This window comes from Onthophagus taurus, chromosome 3, assembly GCF_036711975.1.
Source record: "Onthophagus taurus isolate NC chromosome 3, IU_Otau_3.0, whole genome shotgun sequence".
Taxonomy (NCBI): Eukaryota; Metazoa; Arthropoda; class Insecta; order Coleoptera; family Scarabaeidae; genus Onthophagus; species Onthophagus taurus.
The window spans coordinates 2,310,712-2,333,289 of record NC_091968.1 but is presented as its reverse complement, the minus strand read 5'-3'; the positions used below and the strand labels follow the sequence as shown (position 1 = coordinate 2,333,289).

The window sequence follows — 22,578 nt, the reverse complement described above, 5'->3', positions numbered from 1 at the left end:
ATATTACTAATACTAGCATTAGAACTAACACTAGACCTAGAACTAGAAACATTCGGGTTTAACCGTACGTCTCATAAGACGGTTAAACTCGAATGATTCTAGTACTAGGACTAGTATTAGTTCTAGTTTTGCATTAACACTGTCAATAGAACTAACACTAGTCCTAGAATTAGAATCATTCGGGTTTAGCCCCACGTCTCTCAAGAGGGCTAAACCCGAATGATTCTAGTTCTAGGTCTTGTGTTAGTTCTAATGACAATGTTGGTGCAAAACTAGAACTAACACTAGTCCTAGAACTAGAATTATTCGGGTTTAACCGCACGTCTCTTAAGACGGCTAAATCAAAATGATTCTACTTCTAGGTCTAGTGTTACTTCTAGTGATAGTGCTAGTGCAAAACTAGAACTAACACTAGACCTATAACTAGAATCATTCGGGTTTAGCCGCACGTCTCTCAAGACAGCTAAACCCGAATGATTCTACTTTTAGGTCTAGTGTTAATTCTAGTGATAGTACTAGTGCAAAACTAGAACTAACACTAGACCTAGAACTAGAAAGTTTCGGGTTTAGCCGTGCGTCTTCAGACGCACGGCTAATCCCAAAGCTTTATAGTTCTAGGTCTAGTGTTAGTTCTAGTTTTCGTTCAATAGAAGATATATAACAATTTAACTCTGAATAACAACTAAAACTGGAATTAGAACTAACACTAGATCTAGAAATAGAAACATTCGGGTTTAGCCTAGCGGGATAAATCCGATTGATTCTAGTTCTAGTCTTAGTTCCAGTACTAGTGTTAGTTCTAGTGTAGATAGCTGTTTGAATTTTCACTTTTAATTCCAAATTAAAAAATTTTCATATAACGAACTTTTGGCTATAAGCGGACACTCTCTTTTTTGTATGAGGTTTTACTGTAATTAATGAAATTATGGATTAAAATTTGTTATGGTTTGAGAGAATGTTTGCGAATGTGATTTTGGTTTTATAAAGAGGAACATTTAAAATTTTAATTACAAAAAGCTGAACCGTTTTGAAGTAGAAATCAATTCAGAATATTGGGTGAACGTAGAGGTGGTTCGCGTGAAAATTCCACACGATGGAATTTTGCAAAATCCTCACCGCCAATTACTAAACGAACTAGGGCCAATTAAAATTTGATTAGCACGCGAACGTTTACAACCTACGCGGTGCGTGAATTAATAACTCGATATCCACCTCTCTCGTCCAACATCGAGATCGATTTATTAAAATTCACAAAAAAAAAACAAAAATAAATAGATATGAACTGATCCGTGAATAATATTCATCAATAAAATGCCTCAATAAGTTTAATCCATGAAATCCGATGCTTAAGAATTAACGGAATTCTTTCGAACGGACGTTTTCGTATATTTTTCTTCTCTTATCGTATCGTACGATTAGGATACACGAATTCGACATTACCAGTATAGCGTGACAAACTCAGATTATGACACACGAAAACGTACACGAAGATCGAATGTCAAAATACACATTTATGTAGTGTAGATTAAAGTTAAATTTTAAACTACAAAAAAAATCTACAATTTAAATGATTTCAATGCCAGGTATAATTTGGTAAATCTTGATATTTTAAAATCCCACCATGAGAGGAGGTAGTTATTATGATCGTTTATTATTTACATGGCTCTATGACGATCGTGGTCCAGTACGAAATCCGAGGATTAGCCAACACGTGACGGATCCGCCATACGTTTCCGGATCAAAACCTAGTAGACCATTGAATGGTAAACAATAAACTGTGCCAATGAAAAGTCCCGGATACGTGCGATAGAGAGCCGTCGAGAGCTTAAATCGCAAAAGCTGCGAATTGTAGATATCGAAAATACTATTTTCAAAGATGGAAGTAATATAAAAATTTCTTTCAAATGTTACATCCATTATAGGACGGCTAAACTCGAATGATTCTAGTTCTAGGTCTTGTTTTAGTTCTAATAACAGTGTTAGTGCAAAACTAGAACTAACACTAGACCTAGAATTAGACAAATTTGGGTTTAGTCCCACGTCTCTCAAGACGCCTACACCCGAATGATTCTAGTTAGTTCTAGGTCTTGTGTTAGTTCTAGTGATAATTCTAGTTTTAATGCAATACAAATAGTATCTACATCGGTTCTTAGACGTTAAAACAAATGGTATTTTAGGTCTACCTACCAGACAGCACGAAAATCTCTAAAAACGATAAAATAAATGGTCGATGAAGGCTCCTGCATTAAGAGGAAAAGAAGTTGCTATTTTTTCATTCAAAATCTTAATCCCCGAGCTGAGTGAGTGATTGCTCCGTCCTAATGAAATCAATGAAGCTCGAGACCCAATTTAGCAACTTGTGGCAAAAAACTTGTTTAACATCTATCTGTAGAGCGCACCAGATATGGTTACAATGGTGTCATTCTCAAAAAATAAGGACCAATTACTTTTTCACTGAAAATGCCGAACCTATCAGTTACTTTGACTAACCTCAAACAATCTAATATGGTTATTTACATAACCACTTAATTGGAAATAGGCTTCGTCAATCATGATTTTAGATACAACAATTGTTTTCATTAAGTTTAATAAAACATGGAGGCAACTGGTTTGTATTTTGTCTTCTTTTTGCTATAGGAGTTAGTCCTGTCTCTTCGGCCTCATTCCTTTTCGTGATAACGAAATCTAGCTTTCCTGCCAGCTTTGGGAAGTTTGGATCTTGGTCTTTGTGGTTTTGCATCTTTGCGATTCGTATCACGCTCATCTTATCAACGTCCAGTCTTCTTGAACTAGGTTTAACAGTGCATAAAAGTAAGTGAATCTTACTTAACGGTCAGAAGGCGGCAATTGGTTTGTATTTTGTCTTCTTCTTCTTGCATAGGACATAGTCCTGTCTCTTTCGTTTCATTTCTTCAAATGATAACAAAATCCAGCTTTTCTGCCAGCATTTGGGACGCTTGGTTCCTGATCTTTATGGTTTTAATTCTGTTCAATAATTATTATTAAATTTTTTTGTTATTATTAATGTTGTCTTTGTAAGCTATGATATGTTGGAAAATTTAATTTAGTTTTACAGACAATGCATCTCTCTGAAATGTCAAGTGAAAACGAACGATGAGTTTCATGATTTCTAAAATAATCATGTTTCCAAGTTCTCCGGGTATGTTATGGATTTAATGCAATTCTGCCACCGCAGCAATAATAAAATTCAGGACTTCCTAAGAGGCACTGTGAGAACTTGGTCCCAATTATTGGGACTGTCGTAAATTTTTTTGATTCTGTGATATCCGCCAATGTCGCTTCAAGTTTGAAATTCTTCAGTTTCAGCTAGTTATTTCTCAATTAAATAATCTTTCTGCACCAGGTTTAAGGTTTGCTATAGGATCCAGGACTAATTAGGCTTAACAGAGCATACAAGTAAGTTTATCTGACTTCACGGTATGCAGACATCAATTAGTTTGTATTTTGTCTTATTCTTCTTCTTCTTCCAACCTTCTTGCTGACCTTGTCCTATCAGTTCTGTCTCCTTTGTTCTTATAATAAGGATATCCAGCTGAGCGCTTGATTCCTGATCTTTATATTTTTGCCCATTTAGTAATTTGAGTCGGATTCAACTTACTAACGTGGTCCCTGCATTACCGACATCACGAATTAGTTCATCTCATCACGTTCTGCACTCCCAGTCTTCTTGAACTAGGTTTAACGGAACATGGAAGTAAGTTAATCTTACTTCACGGTTAGCAGACAGCAATTAGTTTGTGTTTTGTCTTATTCTTCTTGCTATAAGACCTAGTGCTATCTGTTCTGTCTGGAACTTAGCGCTTGGTTTCTGGTTTTTGTGCTTTAGCCCATTTAGTGATTCCTGTCGAGCTTATCTTATCAACGTGTTTCCTCCATTGCTGATGAAATACATTAATTTTTCTTTGTTTGTTATGATTCTTGTGGTCAACTTCATAGTGGTTGAGAGTACTTTTATCGTAATATTGGTTCGCCATTTATCATGACCTGGATTCTCTCTGTTCTTTAGTGTTTAAAGCGTTATATCTATGTCATTATTTTGTATTATGGTTGATTAATATATCTATTGTATTCGGTTTAATTCGAATGCGACGACTCTGCAGAAGTTCCTATTAGCAATTTCTAGACAATAAGAAATGAATCTTTTATACAATATAATCATTTTTGAAAAATCTCAATGCCTTGTTGTCATTCTTTGCTAGTTGCTACAGAAAGGTAAGTTCCACGAAAAGCCAAATTGTCTAGTCAACATACTCGAATGTTGAAACCGTTCGATGGTTCTTGTTTTAAAGTCAGTTATTTCAAAGTAATCCTAGCTCAGTGTCTTGAAAGTACTCTTTACTGGTTTCAATATACCTGGAACTTCATATAACTCGCAATATATGAATGCTGTAACCATAGTTACAAAACTACTATGCACTTACACTGCCCTACATAAAATGCAACATAGTTTAATTGTAAGTTCTAGGTCTTGTATCTGTTCTAGTGATAGTGCTAGTGCAATACCAGAACTAACACTAGACCGAGAACTAAAAACTTTCGGGTTTAGCCGCACGTCTCTCAAGACGGCTAAACCCGAATGATTCTAGTTCTAGGTCTTGTGTTAGTTCTAGTTTTAGTTCAATGAAAAATATAGCTATAACAATCTAACGCTGAATATCAACTAAAACAAGAGCATTAGAACTAACACTAGATCTAGGAATAGAAACATTCGGGTTTAGCCGTACGTCTCTTAAGGCTAAACTCGAATAATTCTAGTTCTAAGTCTAGTGTTACTTCTAGTTTTGCACTAACACGATCATTAGAACTAACACAAAATCTAAAGAAATGTCTTAATTTAAAAAACTTTTTACTTCATCATAACTTCATCTCAAAGCAATAATATTGTTTGAAATCAAACTTAAATCGTTTGCAATTCCAATACCGAACCAAAACTGAAAACAAACAATACAGAGTTGGGGCGCAGCTCTGTTCGCACTCGCCAACGCTTGGTTTCCGAGCCGGAATTTATGGTCGAATATTAAACGTCAGCTTTTGTCTAATTAATGCTTTGATATACTGCCATTCGGACATACTTTGGTGGAAGATAAGTTACCGTTACGTTTAGTACTTGCGCGTTTCTCTTCTTTGTGGTAAAATTTAATTGCATAACGAATAAATCTTAATTTTTATTTAACATTGAACAAATTGAAAATTGCCTAAGAATTTAAATTAAGATTCATTAATTATTTAAAGTGTTGAATTGAAATCTTTGAGGTAGGATTTCGAAAAAAAAAAAAAAGAAATGAATCGATCATTCAGAAATTTTTTAAAAACGAGATAACGTATCAAAGAACTCACTCATAAAACGTACAATTCAAACATTCCATCATCCTGGTGTGATAATACCACTATAAATATCGCTTTAAAGTTGTTAAGAGACAATATAGTCTCGAAAACAACTAAAAAGGTAAATAAAAAAAGTTTTATCGATAAACAGCCAAATAAGGAAGTGGAAAAATTTTTTTAATCGATCCATAACTCCACTCGAAAGAATTAAACGAGGCGGTTTTATTAAATCACTTAATAAAACGCAGGTTAATAACTTATCCATCCCCGTTCCCGACAGCTTCAGACTCTCTCGTCTTAAAGATCGTTTTCTTAAAACCCGCCCCAATCCAGTATTCCAAATTTGGTATTCATTAAAACTACACCGCACCGGTCATTTATATGCAAATTGCGTCTTAAGAGCGTTTTAATTATGTACAATCGATATTATACTCTTAATCAAGCCTTCCGTAAGCTTATTTTAACCAGGTTTTTGTTAGGAGTTTGTGAATTATAAACGGTTATGCCAAGATGTTCATAATTTATTAAAAAAAATAGAAAATAAAAATTCTATTAAACCCCGTCCCCTGTAGAGACCTGAAGACGTTTTATTATTTTTATTTTCCTTCCTCACCCAGCATGTGACCTAGCATAACATAAAATTCCTTTTATTAAGGTACCCGACTCGATCCTATTTACGTATGCAAACGACGTAGACGAGGCCAAGACATCTTCATTCCCCCTTACAAAATTTAAAAAGGGGCACACTCAACAAAACGCGGACACGTACCTTAAGAAATAAAAATAAAAAACGACGTGTTAATTCTTTCGGTCAACAAACCGAATGTGCTCGTTTTTTATTACAACATCTCTCATTGAAAATATATATACTATACAGAGTGAAGCAAATTATTAAATCATTTTTTTAAATAATTTCAACACTTTCTTAATCATAAAAAAGAAAACGTACGTTAGAGTACTGTAAAATCTCGATATAACGGATTTTAATGCATAAAAATTCGAACAGCTGAAATATAACAACGGCTAAATCCGAAATTTAGTTTGTTTCACTTTTAGTTCAATAAAAATATACAAAAATGTAACGCTGAATAATAATTAAAACTAGAAGTCGCGAATTAAAACTTTAGCTGTGCGTCTAATGACGCACGGCTGAACCCGAATGATTCTAGTTCTAGGTCTAGTGTTAGTTCTAGTTTTAGTTCAATATAGGTATATAACACATTAACGCCGAATAACATCTAAATCTAGAACTAATACTAGACCTAGAACTAGAAACATTCTGGTTTAGCCGTACGTCTCTTAAGACAGCTAAACCTGAATGTTTCTAGTTTTAGGGCTAGTATTAGTTCTAGTTTTGTATTAGTATTGTCACTAGAACTAACACTAGACCTAGAACTAGAATCATTTGGGTTTAGCCGTCTTGAGAGACGTGCGGCTAAACCCGAATGTTTCTAGTTGTAGGTCTAATGTTAGTTCCACTTTTAGTTCAATAAAAACATACAAGAATCTAACGTTGAATAACAACTAAAACTAGAACTAATTCTAGAACTAGCACTAGACCAGACCTAGAAATATTCGGATTTAGCCATCTTAAAAGACGGACATTCCTAGTACGTTCTAGTTTTAGATCTAGTGTTAGTACTATATTTATTTCAATAAATTATTATTTACTTCAATAAGAATATAGAACAATGTAGAATATAGCGCTGAATAACAGCTAAAACTAGAACTAACCCTATAACTAGAAACACTCGGGGTCAGCCGTACGTCATAGTTCTACTCTTAGTTCAATAAAAGTATTCAACAACCTAGCGCTGAATAACAATTCAAACTAGAATTAACACTAGACCTAGAACTAGAAAGTTTCTAGGTCTAGAATGTTAAGAATATTGGTGAACTAACACTAACTAATTAGTGTTAGTTCTACTTTTAGTACTTTTAGTTAGTTTTACAACAAACTAACGCTGAATAACATCTAAAACTAGAACTAATACTAACACTACAACTAATACTAGGTTTAGCACGAGGTGCTTTGGTGCACAAGTTCGGCGTTATTTGCACGTTTACTATTTGAAAAGATTATCACTCAGAGATTTCTTGATGTAAATTTTCTTGGAATCAATTTGTTGGAATCGAAGCCATTTAGTTTCTTCCCATACAAAAATTTTTTCTTCAAAAATCATAAAAATCTTCAGTTTGCATTTCGACAACTTTAAACACTTTTTTTTACCAGCCTTTGGTTTCGAACTAACTGATATCAGTCATATGGATGTGATATAATTGATTCTGATTGCCTTTTAGTTCTTTCTATTGCAGAATAATCCGAGTCACATTCCATGTGAGTGTGGTCCAAAACTAAGAACTTGTGGGCAATAACTTCAATATTTTTCTTTAGTTGCAAGAACATTATAAACATCGTTGTTACATGAGCTGAAACAAACAAGAAGTAATTTGATTTCCTTCTCGACCACCCATATATTCATGAGCCACACGTAACATGTTGCTTGATCATTTTTCAAATCAGGTATGGTTAAATTTAAGGTCCACAATTGTCTTTTATAAAATGCCATACTCGTTTGTAAATACGGTGTCGGAAGACAATGTTGTAAATCAAAAACCAGAGCGGTAAGCGTTAGATCTTCTTTGACCTTCATTTTGTCAGTAGATTTATAAGTTATGCAGTCTCCGCGTCTTGTTGATTGGTTTCTAGTTCAGTCTGAATCGTGTGTCTTTCTTCAAGCGCACTACTAAGAGATAATTTCATATGTACAGCATCACACTTCTGACAAGTCTTTGCGTTTAGTTTCTTGAATGATAAATTCAAAGTACGAAATATAGATTCATATAATAATAGTAATAAATTGCTTTATTGTTCTCATAGCATACAAAAAAATCATTGTAATAAATCATTGAAAATAATAGAAGAAAAAATAAACAGAAAATTGAATTAAATAATTACCAATAATACAAATAAAAAAATCTTATGGCATGGTTCAACTCATGTTGTTCTTCCACCATACCATAGAGAATTTAAACATTAATAGAATGCGCATTAACTGTAACATACAACAAAAAGAAAAAAAACATAATGCAGAAGCAAAGCCAAACGTGAAGGTCACTGTCGCCCATGCAAATAATTTAGCATGTGTCTTTTAAAAGTTATTGATGATACACACACTGTCCACTCAAGAGGAAGTTCATTCATTGTCTTAGCGATCTGATAGGAAAATTACTTTTTGAAAAAGCTGTGTGAAAAGTAGGTGGAGATAATCTCCCTTTAAATCTAATATTTACAGTGTGGCTTATAAAGATGGAGGATCCGGTGGTAGAGACATACAGAGTGCAGCACCCTCCTTCTCTGCATGTTTAACCATGTTAATTCCGGCAACTTATCACTTACATGATCACTTGGGTGAAGACCAAACAGTAAATGTATACAGGAATTTTGCGTTTTTTAAATTTTATATTTTAAGACATAGGACAAAAAAGGAGAGTACTGAACATTTACTTCGTCTGTTCGAGTAGATAACCTTCAAACTCCCATACGCCCTATGTATGCATTTGTTGATGTGATTATTAAAAGTCAAATTCTCATCTAATAAGACACCTAAATTTTGTACTGTTTTATGGAATTGTAACGATTCATTGTTCACAAATAGCTGGAGATTGTCTGCAACTTGTTGTCTGAGGCTCTTCTGTATGAAGCCCATGGCGGTCGGAGATATCACCATAAAGCTTGCAAATCACTATTTATATCTATACCCGCTTTAACCACCTCCGACGGAGGGAAGGAATAGTACAACTGAGTGTCGTCTGCGTAAAAGTACGCCTTACAACGTCAAATGGATTTGATAAAGTTTGATGTGTATAATGCATACAAAATAGGCGAAAATCTCACATCCAGAAAATCAGAGCAATTCTCTACCTGTTAGAAAATTATTTAATAATTTTTTTGCATTATATCCAAAACCAATATAACCTAGTATTGCTGTGTTTCATGATCAAATGCCTTGAAATAATTCAGCAAACAGAGTACCGTCATCCTACCCCTATCATTCTCCTGCAGGATATCATCGATAATATCACGTCTAAAACCTGACTGGTTAACGGGTAGAATATTATTATCATCCACATAACTATTTATTTGTTCAAATAAAATTCGTTCCATAACCTTTGACAACATCGGCAGCACACTTATTGGCCTCAGATCAGTTAAAGCAGTTGGTGCGTTTGATTTGGCCAAGGGCTTTATCAAAGTTTTTTTCCAGATGGATATAACGTTTGTACTACTAGCCTATCAACAGTTTTTTTGTAAAGTTGGTACATTTTGGCTAAATTATGTTCTGAACCCAAATATTTTCTTTCTGATCTTTTACGTGTATAATGCAGTGTTGTTAAATACCCGGGTATTTTCAAGGAAAAATTCCCTGGATATATACCCGGGGGTATTTACCCAAGATGGGTATTTAGAGGTATTTATAAAATTTGATTTAAATTGAGTTGATGGCAGTTTTGCAAGTACTTCAAGAATGCAGAGTCCATTATCGATACAGCAAACTTATATATTACATTTACAAGAATGCTGCTTCGAGTGCTTCGAGTACTGACCGAATACCCATTGTGCGTGGGGTAAGACAAGGCGATATAATGTTGAACCCCCAGATTGTTCATCACAGTCCTGGAGAGTGCATTTAAACAACTGGATTGGACCCAAAAACGTATAAACATTGATGGCAATACCTAAGTAATTTGCGCTACGCAGACGATATAGTCCTCATTTCGGATAGCCTTGGAGAGATGAACCTGTTGCTGAAGGTGTACAGGAGGCGTGTGCAAGAGTCGGGCTAAATATCAACAAAATTTAGGACAAATCTTGTTCCAAGCTCTAACATCAATATATTGGTGATAATGAATACTTCTATCTTGAATACTTTCGATGGTATGTCATTAATCCCTGATGCCTTTCCATGTTTTGACGCAGTGATTGCGTTTTGAACCTCACTGATTGATATATGATTGATTTTGGAAATAATTATTCCAAATGTCATTCATTTCACTATCACATATTATTACTATCGACCATTCTCGTTTACGTAATACTCTTCGAAAATATTTAACGATTTCTTTAATGCTTGAAAAACAACTTTGAATGTCCTGAATTCAGTATAAGTCTAATATTAATGACTAAATTCATGTTTTGTGCTTCATTAAGTCTTGTTGTTTGATTCTTTTCTAGTCATATTGCACTTCCATCAAATCCAAGATTCCAAGATCCATGAGATTGCTGATTTCCAATTGAAAATTAAGTAGTTCGTTTAAGATCTTATTATTCTTCTTCTTTTATTCAGGTTATAACCTGTTTTTTTTACGCATCATTCATGGTATTTCATTAGAGTTGGAAATCCAACTTCCTGGTCTCCCGGGATATCTTTCTAGCTAATCTTTGGTCTCTTGCTGTCTTAATCAGCCAGGTTTCTTCCATTCATTATTTTTTTTTTATTTTTCCCCTAGCAAATCTCATGACATCTCCGAATCCACAAAATTCTCTTACAATTTTGTTCCTAACTCTATCTCTTCTTGTCTTTTCCACTATTGTTCTTAAAGTACTCATCTCAGGTGGTTCGCATCGCAGCCATATATCTTAGCCATGAGGTTCGTGTATCGAGAGATAATAATCGAACAAACGAACTAAACAGAAGGGCAGCCTACAGGAAACTTAGAGACACCTCCATGAGCGATATTCCAGTATATTTGAAAAGAAAGGCTTACAATCAATGCGTGCTTCCTCCTTTGGTTGTGACATACGGTTCCGAAACTTTAACATTAACGGTGGCCATTACCAGGAGGCTCAAAGTAACGCAAAGAAAGATGGAGAGGTCGATGCTGGATGTAACCCTGAGGGACCATATGCGAAATGAACACCTACGAAGAAGAACTGGAGTTAATGATGCGGTCAACATTATGGTAAAGCACAAGTGGAATTGAGCGGATTATCGTCGCAAGAATGAAGAATGAGCAGTAGTTACCTGATTATAATACATCTTCGATCGTTGACAATTCCTCGTTTTCAACGCCCATTTCATCATGTTTCTCTACATTTTTGTCTGAATCTGTTATATTTTTACTTGTATCACTTTTATATGTGCTGTTTGGGTATTTACCCTGGGCCGGGGTAAATACCCAGATAAATACTGGGTATAATGTGATGTAACGAGGGAATGAATCTATATGTTTTAAAATTAACTCTCTGGTTTTTGTTGAGTATTTATGTCTTGGGGATTTTTTACCTCTTTCATCGGCTTGTCTTAACTGTTTCCCGAAACACGCTTCTTTATCATACCTACAGTAATAAATTTTGAGTTTTTATCAAAAATATCCATAAAGCATTTCTTACATAAAATAATTCTTTTTCTCTTCATTTCTGCATGATAGATATACATATTGTAATGTTTTTCCAAATGGACCGCAAATAGTCCCTCTTCTTTTGAAAAGAATTATTTTAATGAAAACAACATTACTAAATTTTATAATAATTTGTTTTTTTATTAAATTGAAAAAAAATTTAAATATTTAAACAGAATTGTCGAATTATCTCAGGGTTAAGGTAGGTTCTGGTAATACTGTCAAGACAAACATGTGCACAACTTAAGGTGCAATCAAATTGAGATGTTGTCGACAAAATTAACAAAATATACTGATTATATAAACAAATATTCTAAATTAGTTGATTCGAAGTAATATTTATCAACTCGGATATGTTATGGTCTTAAACAACTCGTCAAATATTAAATTAATTAGGAAATTGTAATCGTAAAATCTCAAAATTTATATTGAACTTATCAAGAACTTCTCTTATTGAAGGTAAGAAGAGTTTTTTTCTTTAAAAAATGTATCAACAAAAACAATAAATTATAAAAAAACATAACTTAGCCAATTTGTTTCTATGGGAAGTTTGGAGGTCAAACTCAGAATAATATTTTCTTCGTGGCAGGAACAGTTGGATTCAGGATTGGGAACCAATTTTTCTCTTCACTAGTGATGATGGTTTCTACCAGAAACGGAACCAATTGCTTTACTTGATCAGGAGCGAATTTAATCGTTTCTTCGAAATTATTGAACAGGAACGGATATTTTTCTTTAATAGGAACAGGATGAATTGTTTTTTCAGAGTTGAACAGGAACGGATATAATTTTTAACTCGTTGACACGTTGATTTAATTAATTTTCAGCAGAGCAAAAAAAAATGTGTGTGTTTCTTTAGACAACAGGAAGCACACTCTTTTTCATGCTGTGTTAATTCCGTATAAGCATGCATCAATAATAAATTTAGTTGTGACCCGTGATACCTTTGGCGCTGATAGCATACAACACAAGAACAGCTTCTTTACCGATTGAATTAATGATCACATTTTTGATTTTTAGTTGTCTAAGAAATAATCTAAAAACTGTTTATAGCAGGCTTGTAGTTTATTTATAACGAATAGTGACAAGTGAGTGACAAGAAGATTGAAAAGGAAAGTATTGTTAATGTTAAGATTGATTAATGAAGTGAGTAACTAAAAGAAATAAAATCAGGGGTTGATATGTGTCTTTTTCCAAACAACCAAGTGAATTGTGCTTATTTATAAAATAATTTTGTAATTTAATTATAGTTTTTTATTACATACTTTTTTTACTTCATTTTATATGTTTTTTTATTTTGTTGTTTTACTTGTATGTAATTTATTTTATCAAATTTTGTTTTATTATTAACATTATAATACCTGTTACACTATATAATTGTTTTTTGATAACTGTGTATGTTGAAATTTTGCAGAAACAAATTCGCTATAAGCGAAAATTGTTTCTGTTTAATTTTATCATGAAGTTTTCAAAAATCAAGGAAATCAAATTTGAAAGATTTTTAAAAATTCCCGCGCATGTTCACTAGCGCCATTGGTATCGCGGGTCACAACTAAAAACAGCGTTAAATCTAAAGGTGGAGAACACGCCATCTATATAAGTATATATATTTATTTAATCTATGCTCTTTTTGTTGATAAATTCCGTTTTTCGGATGTTAAATTTCCAAATAACCTCTCCTGATTGGTTAAATTTATAGATTTGGAATTTGTGTCTTAGTTTTTTCAATGTAGCCAACTTTGACATTTGAAATGTCTCTAATTCAATTTGTCAAATTATTATGTAAATTTTTAAAATTATTTATAATTATGCGTGATATTTCGTAATTTTGATGCTCTTTTAAAACAATTTTCAAATATCCATTCATTTTCCTCTGATCTCAACGATAAATTTTCCAATATGTTCAAATTAATTTTGTAAATTTTCATCCAAATTTCATTATTCCATACAAATATTAATTATTTTCTTTGTTAACCAAGTTAAGTTTATCGTTCTAAATAGGTTTGATCCGGGTAGATAAAGATTTAAATAATTTTGAAAAATTTAAATTGAGGTTATTTGGTATCGAATCTTTAAAATTACTTCGCATTGACTTTACAAGTGAAAGTTTAGGATTAAAACATTAAAAAACAATAAAATGTACCGAAATTCACTAGCGTATAGTATCTAACATTATTTTATAATTGTTCAAAAAAAAACTCTTCTACGATCAATGCGATAATCAAACAAGACTAAATTACTGGTAATGGGTTATTATTACAATATGTTACTTGGCGAAATTAATTTTTGTAGTTTTCTTATCAATTTCATCTATCATCGACGCGATGTACAAAACACGTTTATCATGTGTACCTAATTTCCAATAATCTTTAAACAGTCTTTCTCATTCATTACTGTTAAGTTTTTCGTTGCACTTATTTCTACAGTTACCTAAAGGTTTTTTCTTTCTTTCATTAACTATCTTTCCTGACATTGTTGTGTATTTTTTGCCTGTATTTTCTTTTAATTTTCTTGCATATTGTTTTAGAACACTTGCTGTAGATTGTTCACCTTCAATAATTTTGTTTGAAGCATTTTCACTTACATTATCTTCTCTTGTCTCATATTCCGAAGGACAAAAATCCGGATTTGCATTAAAATCATCAAAACTGATATCCGACTGATGTTCATCTAAATAATATTTTCTCACACAAAGATATGAACATGGAGAATTCAAATTTCCTTCAATCGCCATACTGTAAAAAATAGACTTATGACTTGTCCCGGCAGTAGCGATAATATATAATGTTAATAATATGACTTAAAAATATTTTGGTCGTTATATCGAGGTATGACTGTAATTAATATTGAATTAATAAAAAATGATTTAATACAATTCAGTTCATTATAACGGGAGGGAGTAATAAATCGGTTTTAACACGTGTATGTGTTCGTTTGTATGTGTTTGGGTCGCTAATTAGTTAACACGAGTACCCTGACCCCAAAAGCATTAATAACCGCGGAAATTATAAAATATTGCCGAGCTTTTCCGGCGTACGGTTGATTGATAAACAAGCGAACCCTCTATTGCATTTGGACGCCGCAGCACCGGTGACGACCAATTCATTTCGCCTCGGTAATTTATTGCTGACGAGGACGTATGATTTCGGGTGAAAAATGACATTCGCTTGACGAATAGTCCAGTTAAATCCGAATTAGACCGGAAACCGATACGTTTCCCAGTTATACAGGTTTTTTTTTATTCCCATCATTCGAACACCTCCGACTAAACGATAAAAAAAAACTTGAACCGCACACGTAATCCGACACGCGTATTTACACGAACGGAACGTGCTGTATACAGGAGGAGATTTAAACTGTCTGCCAATGATGGAGTCCATAAGAACCACTCGACGTTTAAAACTTTTTAAAAATAAAACCTTAAATACATACGTATAGGGAGAAAAAAGGTGTTTTAATAGGGAAAAAGAAGGAAGTGAATGAGATTTCGTTGAAAAGATTTTTCGTTTTGGTTTGAAACTATTCCATTTAGACATCCATTTAGCGGTTGCTAAACGGTGTTTAATATGCGCGTCACGTTTCGAGCTCTGATGGAGAGCAACAAAAATGGGTAGGACGCCCGTTTAAAGTGTCAGGAGTGGCAGGCCAGATCCGGTACGAGAGCGCCGCGTGTTTCGGCTTGTTTCCGAGAGATCAGACGGCGGGCTCTGCTTGTCATAATTATTAAGCGCCCGTAAATACATCATCTCTGAACCTCAACAGACGAGGAATTCCCCGGTACTAAAATAGTTCACAAGAATCATCTTTGCCAGAAAGATTTTATCTTGCCAAACTTTTATAACTTGAGTACTAGATCAAAATACATACTGTGTTTCAAAGAAACAATTTATTTTAGACAAGATTCGAAGAGAAATTCTAATTATAACGATGTCTTGGAAATCATAATATATATGTCATTATTTCAAAACATTCTAATTATCTACTAAGGAGGTTAAAATTAAAATTTATGGTAATACGACTGATATTTATCACTTATCCGCCAATACAGGATGATTTATTAGCTTACTATTAAACTTTGACATATGATAGCTAATCCAATTACCAAAAAAGAAATTTAATGAACATATAGGACATACGTCCATTAAAATTTTTTATTATCAATCATTTTACTATCAAGAGGGTAATAATGCAAAAATCTAATAATAAAATAAAGTAAGCTGCAGAAAGAAATATCTCCTAAAACCCTCCTTAATCATATACACTACTCTGCCAAATACCGAAAAAGTTTGTAAATATGTTATGGCATATTTAGACAAACTGTTAAGGTATTGTGCAAAAAATAGATATGGATACCAGCAACGCTACCATAGCATAGTGACTATGATATAAGCAGAAATTATCGGCAATTTAATTGAAAACACGAGAACGTATATACAAGATGATTTATTAGCTCACCACCAAACTTTGATATATGATAGCTAATCCAATTACAAAAAAAAATGTTAATGAACATATATACTATTTCAATTATTTACGAAATTATAACACTTTAAAGTTTTCTGCAGCAAATTCAACAAAAACAAAGTTGTCATTGTAATATGTCAGTTTGCTGTATGGTTTAATTATTACATACAAGAAGAAACTCAAAATGTACGCTTAAGTATAGCACTGAAGAGGAAAAACTGAAATGGTACCTGCTATACATTGCAGAAACGTATCCTAACTATAGAGTGCTACTTTCCGACGATTTTAACATAAATTTTATACATAGCAACCAATTCCATGGCGGTTTGTAATATATTCAATATGTTTGGAATGGAAGGCATCTTTTCTAGTCCTTCTAGACTATCACCAGGATCCGCAACCTGCATAGATAATGTATTTACAGATTTAATAAACATCGAGGGAAAAGCTACAAATCCACACTTATCTGATCATCTTGCGCAGATTGCTAAAGTAACAACAAAAATCACAAACATTACAAATATGAAAAAGATAAGATTAATTACAACAGAGAAAATACTTGAATTCAATCAGAGTTTTCGTGGGACGCAATGGCCAGATGAATTGGCCAGAAATTCGTTCAATCGCATATTTCCTGAAAAAGGAGTACCCGATACCAAGAAAAGATGTTGTGAAATGAATTTTCCTCCGGAACTGCAGAATAAAAAGAAAATATTGGATATATTACACACTATGATAACAGTTACGAACTTGCCTGAATACATGGAAATTTACAAGCGATACAAATTAAAATACAAGCCAGCAATTCATCAACAATAAGCTATAACTCTTTCCAACTTTATACAAAATAGCGACAATCGTTCTAAGGCCATTTGGAAATTACACCAATTGTGATTATGACGGTCCAACTCCGGATGACTTTAATGATTATTTTTTTGAGATTGGCAACCAGATGCACTCTGAACCTGGACCTGTGCACTGTCCAGAAATCTTCGTGAAGAGAAGCAGGTCGGTCGCGAGTTCTATTTTCCTCACACCAGTAGATTTGATAGAGGTCGGAAGTGTCATACAGAACCTAAAATCACAAAATACATTAGACTTGTATGGAATTTAATCAGGTTTATTAAAGAGTATACGAGACGAAATAGCAAAACCGTTAACAGCTGCTGTCAATCAATGCATGCTAGATGGAATTTACCCAGAAGAATTTCAAGTTTCAAAGGTAGTTCCACTTTTCAAGAGTGGTGACAAAGCGAATTGCGCTAATTACAGGCCCATCGCAATACAAGCAACACTATCCAAGGTCTTTGAACGAGTCATAAAGAAGCGACTGATTGACTTTTTTGAAAACAACAAACAAGAAGTCGTTTGGAACTGATAGCAAATGCTTTCAACAAAAAAGAAGAAGCACTACTCAAATGCTGCGATCTGACAAAGGCTTTTGATTGCGTCAACCACCACATTCTGTTCGCTAAGCTAGAGTACTACGGTATAAGGGGTACTTCACTTTCACTCTTCAAGACATATCTCTAGGATAAAACACAAATGGTTTACTGGAAAGGAAGATTCTCGGCAAGAAGACAGATAGGGCAGGGAGTGCCACAGGGATCTGACTTACCACAAAATTTGACGGCTGATTTGACGTGCCTTTTTGCTGATGGTACTTCGCTGTTGGTGACATCTAGAGACAGACAGGAACTCCTCGGAAGGTCCGAAGAAGTCGAGATGGAAGCGAAAGAGTGGTTCGCCAGCAATAAGCTAAGACTGAATGAAAAAAAGATCCAATCACTTATACTTACCAATAGAGAGCTAGATACGGGCCATACGATTAAATTCCTTGGTCTTAACACAGATTCCCACCTGAAATGGAATTCACATATAGAATACGTTACAAAAAAGTTAGCCACGGCAACCTACCTCATCATACGAATAAGGATTATCTCAACGCATGAAGGTGTTAGAATCGCCTACTTCAGCTACTTTAATTCCATACTTTAATATGGCATCGAGTCTCAAATTTCCAAGCTCTTAATCCAGCAAAAGGAAGCACCCTTGGCGTGTGCAGGAGCGCGAGATAGCTGCAGAAGCATATTTAAAGCGATGCAAGTATTAACTGTCCCTAGAGTCTACATACTGGCGGCAGTTATCCTTCTGCATAAGAACAAAATGAGATATTCATCTCCTATAATATAACATGACACTAGGCAGAAGAACAGGATCGTCATTCCACAGCACCGCATCAAAAGAGCACAACAAAGCACTAATTATATGTGCATAAAATTATATAATAAATTGCCACCAGCCTATTCTGAGTTGCCGTTGCCCATCTTCAGCGGAAAAGTGAAGCGATTGTTACCACAATACTTCTTCTTCTACTCAATACAGGAATACTTAAATTGCATTTTTTATTGAATATTATTATTATTTTCTTGTATTGTTGACTATTGTACGCACATTTCTTTGCGACATATAAACATTATTATTATTATTAAGAGTATGTTGATATAATTTTTGTGTATGGGTTTTGCAATGGAAATGCTCAACATCAGTAGGATTGGATTAGCTATCATATGTCAAAGTTTGATTGTGAGCTAATAAATCACCTGTATATAGAAAACCTTTTAAAGTAATTAAGTCAAGGTCACTTGCAGCCAAGGCGCTACATCGATACCATATAGACACAAAACTATACAGTTTTCTCAACCTTTAAGACAGAAAATGCCTGATTTCAAGTGATTACATCAATATCGTATCGATATAAAATTACAGTTTTCGAGCTATAATGCTCGATGTAAAATGCTTAAGCTGAGGTCGCCTGCGACCGAGGTGCTACATCGATACCATTTAGACACAAAACTGGACTGTTTTTTCCAATCTTTAGGACAAGAAATGTCTGATTTTTAAGTAAGATGTTGAATCCCTTCCACGGATTCCCTTGAGTCACAAACTGAGGGTGCAAGTTGTATTGCTTTTGGTGATAAAATCCAAAATTTTAATTCGGAGATTATGATTATTTAAAAAATGACTTAAAAAAAATAAATGAATATGTCAAAATATAAAAAAAGAAAAAAAATTATATACATTAATAAGTATATTATGCGCTAGAATGAACACTAGACTTAGAATTAGGGTTTAGCCGCATGTCTCTTAAGACGGATAAGCCCGAATGTTTCTAATTCTAAGTTTAGTGTTAGTTCTAGTTTTAGTTGAATACAAAAATCTAATTCTGAATAACATCTAAAACAAGAGCAAACACTAGCACTAGAACTAACACTAGACCTAGAATTAGAAACATTCGAGTTTAGCCGTACGTCTTTCAAGACGGCTAAACCCGAATGTTTCTAGTTCTAGGTCTAGTGTTAGTTCTAGTTTTGCACTAGCACTGTAACTAAAACTACCACAAGACTTAGAACTAGAATCATTCGGGTTTAGCCGTCTTGAGAGACGTGCAGCTAAACTCGAATGATTCTACTTGTAAGTCTTGTGGTAGTTCTACTTACAGAATTAGAATCATTCGGGTTTAGCCATTTTGAGAGACGTGTGGCTAAACTCGAATGTTTCTAGTTCTAGGTCTACTGTTAGTTGTAAAAAAAGAAAAAAAAATCATAAATTTTTCAATTAATTTAACAACTTCCGTTATAAATTTGTCTAAACCCATCAAGAATGATTTACGACATCAACTTTTTCGCCGAACAATCCAAACATAGCAGATGAAAATTTCGGTCGTCCTCTCTCGTTTATTTCGCAATGGACCTCGGCAGCTCGGCACGCCATCGAGAGTTGAATGAACGTGTGCCGAGTGCTTGCAAGACTTGAATGGGCCCGCCGAAGAAGTCTCGCTCTCTCTCTTCAATCATTTCTATCTTATTCTCGCGTAGATACCGTTTATCCGTACAGCACGTACCGGTTTTTGGTTTAACAGAGAGCAAAAACGTTCGGGATTAAAAAAAAAAAAGAATTGAGGATGGATGATTTTTCGTCTTGAAAATAGAATAGTAAGCTCGGGGCTCATTCCGGACAATTAACATTCAATTTGGTGTTCTTTTGCAAGAAGTCGAATTTAAATTCTTATTAATGGTTTGAAAGAGAGAAAGAGATGAGGAGATTTTCTTTCAATTTGACGTGGAGTAGCGCATCTGGGTGCGTCTTCTTGGCACGTCTTGGCGTTTTCGTCTTGATTTACGGGTGTTTAAATTGAGCTAATGTCCAAATGGTTCGTTAGTTGACTTAACAACGATTTCGTGTTAGTCAATTTCTTAATTTTAGAATTTTTTTTGAATCATTAAAACGTGTTATGTAAATAAAGCCAACATTAAGACCCTTGATTAATATATTTGTTGAAAATGTATTGTCCAGAAACTCCTATCTAATCGTTAAAATAGGTTTCCATTTACACTACAATCCACCTTGTATATATAGGGTCATTTACATTGGAGGCTCAGGTCACCCGTGGGAGATTTGTTCCCCTCCCATTTCTTGTTCGGCGATCGCATCAAAAGGTCAAAGTTGACGGAGAGCGTGCGCCGTAAAAGCTGTGGATTCACGTCCAAAGTGTCGAACGAATAACGAACGATGCAAGTTTTGCGATAGGAATTGTTAAACGAGGGCACAAAATAATCATCGTCTTTCTCCGCTTTGTGTCTCAACTTGATGGTGACTTAATTTTTACGTACTCTAAATCCCTAAAATATGCAAAGTGGGTCCTCATCGTATACTTGTTGCTCCGTTTACGAGAGAGACTGAGACCGGGTTCGATAAATCACCGCGACGATTTGCATACGGAACAAAACTTGAAGCGCAAAAAAGCTCCTCGTAGCCGTAAAGATAATGTTGGTAGCGGATGAAGTGGTAATTGCAATTAGCGAGTACGCCCGAATGGCTAACTTATGCAAATTGGCTTCGAAGTCTTCTCTACTCTGTGCCCGGTAGCTATTTACCCCCGCGAGTCTATTGTGAGAACTCAAGAGATGCTATGAAGGAGAAGAAGTGGTAATGGAGATCGTCTTGTAAAGGAAATTTATTGTTGCTTCTGCGATCTTTAAAATTTCTTTTTACTTTCTTGTATATGCGAAGTATTTGAGTATATTTTTCATTGAACGAAAACTAGAACTAGAAAATTTTGAGTTTAGCTGTGCTTCTTCATGCTGATTTCCCATGCTGATGACAAAATTTATGTTTTATACTAATCTTGACATGAGAAGTAACAAAATGGATAAGAAAATGTCTCAATTATTTCTAGATATGTGGCTTAACTTTGCTAATATTGGGTAAGCCCTTTGTTCCAAAAGCTCAAAAGCTGAGTCATTCCAAAATCATAAAATAGAAGTCAATATAACAACTGTTATTTTTCAAAACGGGTATTTTTATTGAAAAGTAGATCCTTTTATCTCAACCGCAGGTTCTTAAAGTTGGCCCAGTCTGCTTTAATTGTTAGATAGATGTATATTAAGCTTAATATGTATATTATGCGCTAGAATTAACACTAGACCTAGAATTAGAATCATTCGTATTTAGCCGCCCGTCTCTCAAGACGGCTGAACCCGAATGTTTCTAATTGTAGTGTAATCACACTGTTAGTTTTAATTTTTCACTAGAACTAACACTAGACGTAGAACTAGAATCATTCGGGTTTAGCCACACGTCTCTCAAGACGGCTAAGCCCGAATGTTTCTTATTCTAGATTTAGTGTTAGTTCTAGTTTTGCATTAGCACTGTAAGTAGAACTACCACAAGACTTACAACTAGAATCATTCGGGTTTAGCCGCACGACTCTCAAGACGGCTTGAGAGAGTGCAAAACTAGAACTAACACTAGACCTAAAACTAGAATTATTTGGGTTTAGCCTGTCTTATGAGACGTACGGCTAAATCCGAGTAATTCTAGTTCTAAGTCTACTGTTACTTTTGCACTAGCACTGTAACTAAAACTACCACAAGACTTAGAACTAGAATCATTCGGGTTTAGCCGTCTTGAGAGACGTGTGGCTAAATCCGAATGTCTCTAGTTCTAGGTCTACTGTTAGTTCTAATTTTTCACTAGCACTGTCACTAGAACTAACACTAAACCTAGAACTAGAATCATTTGGGTTTAGCCGCACGTCTCTCAAGACGGCTAAGCCCGAATGTTTCTAATTCTGGGTTTAGTGCTAGTTCTAGTTTTAGTTCAATAAAAATATACAACAACTTAGCGCTGAATAACAATTAAAACTCGAACTAACACTAGACCTAGAACTAGAAAGTTTTGGCTTTAGCCGTGCGTCTTCGTGCTGATTTCCCATGCTGATGACAAAATTTATGTTTTATATAGCAACCTTGACATGAGAAATAACAAAATGGATAAGAAAATGTCCCAATTATTTCTAGATAT

General features: G+C 34.3%; 1 protein-coding gene and 1 long non-coding RNA gene across 2 annotated transcripts in view; one reads left to right on the top strand and one right to left on the bottom strand.

Annotated features, from left to right (window-relative positions):
- LOC111420077 (slit guidance ligand) overlaps positions 1 to 22,578 on the top strand; it is a 170,278-nt gene that overhangs the window by 14,482 nt on the left and 133,218 nt on the right. The gene's annotated exons all lie outside the window — the stretch shown is intronic.
- Positions 10,872 to 12,621, bottom strand: LOC139429404 (uncharacterized). The gene is made up of 2 exons (XR_011640047.1): positions 11,373 to 12,621; positions 10,872 to 11,268 (listed from the first exon to the last, which is right to left on the bottom strand). It is a non-coding gene; the product is annotated as an uncharacterized lncRNA (long non-coding RNA).